Source organism: Cupressus sempervirens, chromosome 5 (genome assembly GCF_028749045.1).
Source record: "Cupressus sempervirens isolate cs-2001-9-10 chromosome 5, ASM2874904v1, whole genome shotgun sequence".
Classification (NCBI taxonomy): Eukaryota; Viridiplantae; Streptophyta; class Pinopsida; order Cupressales; family Cupressaceae; genus Cupressus; species Cupressus sempervirens.
This window is the reverse complement of record NC_143122.1, coordinates 701,108,494-701,115,864: the sequence shown is the minus strand read 5'-3', so window position 1 is coordinate 701,115,864 and position 7,371 is coordinate 701,108,494. Positions and strand designations below refer to the sequence as shown.

The following is a 7,371-nucleotide window of genomic DNA, read 5'->3' as shown; positions in this document are numbered from 1 at the left end:
TTAATACATTATAATTGGTATCAATTTTTTTAGAGTTATTTTGGACACCTTGATTAAAAAAGCATGCTAATTTGACCCTGGAACCATAATTATAAGTAAAAGAGTTGCCTTATAAATCTTTGTTAAAACATGAATAATTTTAAAAACACAATATTGAGACTGAATTTATAGATCTCCTCTAAACAAATTAGCATATTTCAAGTGAGTTTCTTTCCATCAATGTTGCAAATCACTAAATTTTTCTTTGGCTTTCTAGCATCCTGATGATAGATCACATAGAGTGATTTGAAATGTTAATGAAAATTTTTCACACAATCATACCCAGAAATTCAATTGAAATCTAATGAATTGAATAAATCTTATAACCTAAAATTAGCATATTATATTATTATATCCTTATAAAAAAAAAAAATTGCAATAACCTCGATAATTTCTCTTCATTTTTCTTATTAAAATTGTGTAAAAACATAAAATGACATGACATTGAAGGAATCTTGGTGGAAATCCCACTAGTACTACCAATCAAGTGCTTCACTATGGTCCTAATCGCCCAACCCACTGACAACAACTTTATTGAAAATTGAATCACCCTATTATTTAGCAAAACAATGAGTAATAAACCGGTTGATGACCTACAAAAGTTTAGCAGTCTCCTTCCCAACATGCGGATCGAAATCCACCGCAATTTGATTCAGATAAAAATAGTGACTCACCTTCTCCGACACAACCAAGTGCCAGAAAATTATCCACCATTTCTAGCATCAAAAACATCGAATTTGGTGGAATCTTGGCCTCCGATTTACTGTGCACCAATCACACAAACCCTAGATGCAAAGCCACGCCGATAAAGAACCTACTCAAATCTGACCTCAAAATGTTGATTTCAAATAGCCAACACTTTTGGCAAAATTACAATGACATACAATTATGGTGTTTTGCTGAAATAAAAATGCAAACCTACAGTTGCAAATAAAAAAAAAAACTATGCAATAACAATGATCTCCTATGCACTCTTATGTAACACTAATGACTGAAATTTCACTGCCTCACTAACATTTTTTATATTTAATAATGCAAAATAGGTATATTAAAGATTAATATACTGAGATGCAAATGTCTGGAGTAAACCTAGAAATGAAGAATGCTGCCAATCAAACCCTAATATTGCTAGTAGATGAAAACTTTGATCACACAAATATCCCCAACAATTCATCCAATTGATACCACCACAATGTTTTGCTTTACAGTACAAGTAGAAAGTCTAAAGCAACTTCCTCAACTTTGCAATAATTCAAGTGATCTTTCACACTCTTCAAATTGTGTATCAATTGAGAGTTTTCGTTCTCAATGGCCAATGGTGAATACGTGCAAAAACCCTAGGCTCCACAATACACATCAACAAATATCAAAAATAAATTTGGATGATAGACAATGAGCCCCCAATGCCTATTTATCATTTTTCCTTCGATAAGTCAGCCTTCTTTTTAATTTTTTCTCCACTTCTTCTAGCAACCTATAGAATATTATTTTATTAAATGACTTGATAAAATATATCACTTTATTAAATTAATTAAATATAAAATTACCTTGTAATATATATTTTTAATTTGATAACCTTATAAATAATTAACTTGTCCAAAATGGAAACATTACAATGCTGCTGCACAGACAAACATGCCGCAGTGTTTCCTTGCACTTTGCTGCCCGTGCTGCCACGTGGTGCACCAGATTCCCTCCCGCACTATCGCTGATAAACGTGCACCGCGTAAAATTGGCGTGCTATGCGAGCCACGGCTCCTCCTTTTTCCCATGTGCGACTTCCCTGAGCCATGCTACGGTGCCAAAGCAGTCGTCGACCGCGGTCGGGAGGCGGTGCTCTGGCGCGAGCCTGTACTCCACTGACACGCACACGACATTGGAGGCTGTTACGATGTGCTAGTAGAAATGATTGTACATTTTCCAGTCGGCATGGCTAACGCAAAACCCGCCGCCTTTGAAATGCACCAGCATGCCCAGTGTGTTATCCGCTTCCTTATCTAGCGCCGCACGAGGCAAATAGATGCGGATCCAGATGCCATTTTTCTCATCGATGGACACGTGTCTGGTGGCGACGCCGTCGATGAAAGCGTCGTTGGATGGCGGCACGGGCGTTATGAGCGGCTTCACTTCTTCCGGGCCTGTCCATTCGCGGTCGACTGAGCCGTCGGAGAAAATTTTGAGCCATCCGGAAACTTCATCGACGAGCTTTCTTTCCGTCTGTGTTGTCATTCTGAAGAAATTTCACTTTCAGTTTATATTTGGATTCATGGTGAAGCGGAAACCGATATTTATAGAGTAGAAAGTTTTTGAGTCATTTGGACACGTCATCCACAGCTTGCCATTGCATTACGAATGGCTTCTGGACCACTCGGCGTTTGATTCCGTGATGATGGTTGCAGCTCAGTATCCGTAGACTGGAAAGTTTGCAGTCATTTGGATGCCTCATCAATTTTAGTTGACCGTATGGAAGAAACCATTTGAATATATGATAAAGCACTAGATATATTTATATAGTGATAGTAATTGTTAAACACTTTAAATACACATTCACATGATGCTATCTTAATCATAGAACTTTCTTAACAAAATATAATCTAAATATAAAGTTAGAAAGATTTCTACAATTCATGTCAATTTCGGGCCAAATCCAGTCGTGCGACATTTACGGGCCATTCAAAATTCTATGGAATTTTCGGCTACCTTTTCTTGACAATGTCGGTGAGTGGAACAACCAAAGAAGGTGAGAAGGTCGGCTCATGTCAGTCAATATGGAAAGATTTCTTTTCCGCTTTTCTATATTCAATATGGAAAGATTATCAGCGAAGAATTTTCCATAACCAATTGTATCACACGGCGACGACAAGTTATTGTAAATAGGTATGATGTGTTTCTTTTCATATGAAAATAGGAATCTTGCACATTTTTCAATCCAAAACAGGAATGATGAACATACAGGAAATTAGGAATCATTAAGAGTAAGGTAGGTGTCATAAACCACAGCTTAATATTCTTATGATTTTTCTTCTTTTAGAAACCTAGTTTTGTAGACTTTTTTTTGTCTTTTTCTGAGGCTTTATTCAATTGGTAAAAATAGATATTAATTATTAATAATTGCATCTTAGTGTGCAATGGATACGCTGTAAAGTTATGGTAAGTCAACTATCTGTTCTTTTGTTTGTCTCTCCATCTCATTCTATATCTCCTTATCTCTGTAATAATCTGTCAAAAACTATTAACTATCTTCTATTTACTTGTTTCACGAGAGGAGCTCTATAATATTAAAAGTTTATACATTTGATTTAATTTCTAATTATTCATCTATAGCTTCCTCTTAATTTCTCTTCCTAGTTTCCATCTTTCTCATGGCATCAATCTTCTCCCACTATAAATATCTATCTCTTCCTCTATTTGTCATTATCTATCCTTCATTTATCTCTATATTTCTACTTTTTCCCTTCACTCCACCTTTCTTTTTCTCCCTCATTCACACACTCTTTGTTTCTCCCCATCTCTATTTATAACTATCTTCAACTTTATCCCACCCTCTCTTGCAAACATAATATGATCCTTTTGATAGTGGAGTCTAATTATCTTCCCCATTCATTTCTATATGTGTCTTCTTCTTACTAATCCATCTCTAAAACAAATATCCCACTCTCTTATCTATATCTTCTTATCACCACTCCATTTCTAGACACATCTCCAACTCTCTATCCATCCCTCATCATCACTCCCCCCCCCTCTCTCTCTCTCTCTCTCTCTTTATATATATATATATATATATATATATATATATATATATATATATATATATCACTTCCTACCTCTATCTTCACCTTTATATTTCTCCATTTGTTATTCTTTTTTTTACATATATGTATATCATCCTGTCCCCACCCCCTCTCTCTATCTTCCTCTCTCTATTTGTATATCTCTTCCTTCGTCATTCTTTCCTTTTGTCTTATACACACACACACACACACACACACACACACACCATTTCTATCTACCCTCTCTCTTTATCTATTCATTTTCTTCCCTACATATCCATCTCTTCCATCTTCATCTCCATCTTTATCTTCCTCTCTATCATTATTTCCTTACTTCTTTCTCTCTCACTCTTCCCCCTTCTATTGCTATATCTTCATGTATGTCTGTGTGTGTGTGTGTGTGTGTGTGTAATATAACATGACCTTGTTCATTAATAATGTAAATAAAAAATCATAAAATTATATAAATATTTTTTTAAATGTAAAATTGAACTATTCATTCTTTATATATAACAAGATTATTTTTTAAAAATATATACGAAATTGTCAAAATATAACAAAATAACAAAATAATTATAAATTGAACTATTTCTTCTTCTTTTTTAATTGTCAATTTATAAAATAGATATAAATATTTTAATTAATATGGTAAATAAAATAAATCTAATCTAATCTAATTCTGTTAAATAATACAATGTATTCTATAATGATTATTAAATATAACATTTTATTTTATAATATTACATATGATTTACTTTTTATTATTTAAAAATACTATTCATTTATTTTTGTATTTTATATTTATATTTAACCATTCACATCATATAATATAATAATAACTATTCTTCTATATTATAATATTATATTCTAAATTATATTAGATTACAAAAAAACTAATTATATTTCTACTTAATAATTCTTTAAGAACCCAGCATATAAAATATTGATTATAGAAATATCAATATTTTCTTCCTAAAATTTGAGTGTACAATTATTTATGAAGTTTACATTTATTAAAATGAAACGTGATATGTTTTCATTCGTTGAATAATTTTTAATTCTAGAATTAAATCTTAAATGAATGGTACATATGGATGATTAATATTAAATCTGTGCACAATATCTTTTTTGACTTAGCATGGGGATGGGAGTTGGACTATTTTTAATAAAAAAAGAGTATTAAAGTCATTCTTTTTATAAAAATTACTTTTTAACAAAGTCAAAATATCAACAAGCGGAAGTGCAATGGTTGTGCTTTGTTTTCACTTTTCCTATGCCACGTCCTTCATCCACTTGCATCCTCGTACTCTGCTTTCCACCCAAACTTTTTCATGCATTAGTTTTTTGTTGTTTATTGTTTAAAATATCAAACCACTGTCACTATACGTAAAAAAGGTAAAAATAGATTGACACTTCACATTATTTCAATGGTAGTCATTTTCTCTACACCATTTTCCACCTTTGGATTCAAATTTTAACTCCTCACATTCATATAGGGAATGTCTTCGGCGTAAATATTAGGTGGTAGTAGGTTTGGTGTTAATAATTTAAAAAAAATAAATACAAAAGGAGTCATTATGTTTGTATTATTATATTGAATAGGTATCACAAGTTGAAATGATAGTTCGTGCCTACAATAGAATACTTATGTATTCGTTTAGGCACATATATTCTAAGTAGACTAATCAATGGACTAATCAAAATAAAGTATTAAATTTTGTGAAATGAAAACATTATAACTAATTAATTATATTTATTTTCAACAATTTGAAAATATGATTTCTCTCAATTTTCATTCATTAGAGCAATCAGAAAAATAATTTTTCTTTACAAAAAATGCAAAATTCTTGGCATTATAAACAATGAAAAAAAAACACTACATCAAGACTATTTTGGAGCTTTCTACAAATTTCTCTTGAATATTTCTAGAAAACTCCATAGATTGAGCACCAAATCCCCCACTCAACCATTGAATTGAAGGTGGAAGTAGCTTGTTGGACAATCTAGGTTATTCACCATACGAGTCAACACCATAAACTAGTTTGCAACGTCTGAACGAGGAGTTAGGATGGGTGGGCTAGTTTCAGGGGCTTTTGTAAATAGAATTTGTAGATTGTAGGAGTCACAAGGCATGCATTGGCCATGCTACACCAGACCAATGTTGTGACTTTGTGGAGAGAGGCCCCTGTAGTTTCTAATATCCATTGTATTCAAGATTTAGAGAGCTTGTCTTATTTTTTCATAGTATATGACAATGACTGTAGAAAATCATATACTCTAACATGAAGCTTTTTTGCAATCCACCTCTGGGTTGCCATAGGTAAATAGTTCATTTTCTTAATCTTTTTAAATATTTTTGTATGTTCCAAACTTTTTATTTGGGCATTCTAGACTAAAGCCCAATGTTAGTTGGCACACTGATACAATCACCAAGGTTGAGCTGGATCTAGCTAGCTTTGCAGGCATAGAATGAATATTAGAAAAAAAATCTAAATAAATTTAAAAGTTTTAAATTTACATAATGTTAACACTAGGGAATATAGAGTTGTAGGATCTATATACACAACATTTTGCTGAAAATGTCTCTGAAACTTTCAATAAAATAACCCAATATGATGTAGAGTTTCATAGGCAATACAAGTCTTGAATGGGATCAAGACCATCTAGTGCACTTTGTTGGTCACTCTACAGAACCAATTTAGTAAACCCTTGTGTAATTTTAACTTCAATTACCTTAGCTTCCTTGGGATCTAGAGGAGGAGGCTTGGGAACAATCACACTCAACACTATGTGCTGACAACTTGCAAAAATGGCGTCCATGTTGTAGTCATCCAACAAAATAAATTTGTGCAGAATTTGTCAGAGTCTCCCCTCCATCCAAATGAATTTGACACCCTATTCTTCCTCCCTTAACTAGATGGAATAAGTCTACCACACAATGAAATCAATGTACATAAAAAACAAAAAATAATGCATTCCCCATTAAAAAGGAACAAAATAAAGAAAAGAACTCATTGTTATTGATAAACAAAAACAAACTGCTCTATAAGAACAAATTTCTTAGTGATTAGTGGTACCAACAAATAATTAAGTACTTAATTGATAGATTAATTATTAATTTTTTATTAAAATGTAGTAAAATGTGCTTCTTAAAAACCATAGCAAACAATGTTGAACAATCCTAGTAGTTTGCCATAGACTGCTAACAATCAAGTCTAGGTTTTTTTGGGCAAGCTCAACCAACTGGCCAGTTACTATTCTTTGCTTACATTGAATTCAATGAACACTTCATGGCGTTGTTTACTTATTTACTTATGGAAAAGAAATATGAATCCATTACAAAAAATATGGTTAATCTAACAAAATACTAGTTTAAAATCATGGAATGCATCTAACTAGTAAAATAACCATTCCAAAAAGGAATTGTTCTCCATGCTAGAAAAAAGAAGAGAGTGTGCAACTACACTTTCCTTTCGATGGTTTAATGTTGAAAATTTTTGTTGTATTTCCTCCTTGTTGTTGTCTGCCTCAAACATGAAAAAAAATAGTTGTAAAGAAAAAT

The 7,371-nt window shown here is 32.3% G+C and overlaps 1 pseudogene; it reads right to left on the bottom strand.

Annotated features, from left to right (window-relative positions):
* Nucleotides 1–593: 593 nt before the first annotated feature.
* On the bottom strand, nucleotides 594–2,268 carry LOC149557923 (putative carboxylesterase 12; annotated as a pseudogene).
* Between the last annotated feature and the right edge of the window lie 5,103 nt (nucleotides 2,269–7,371).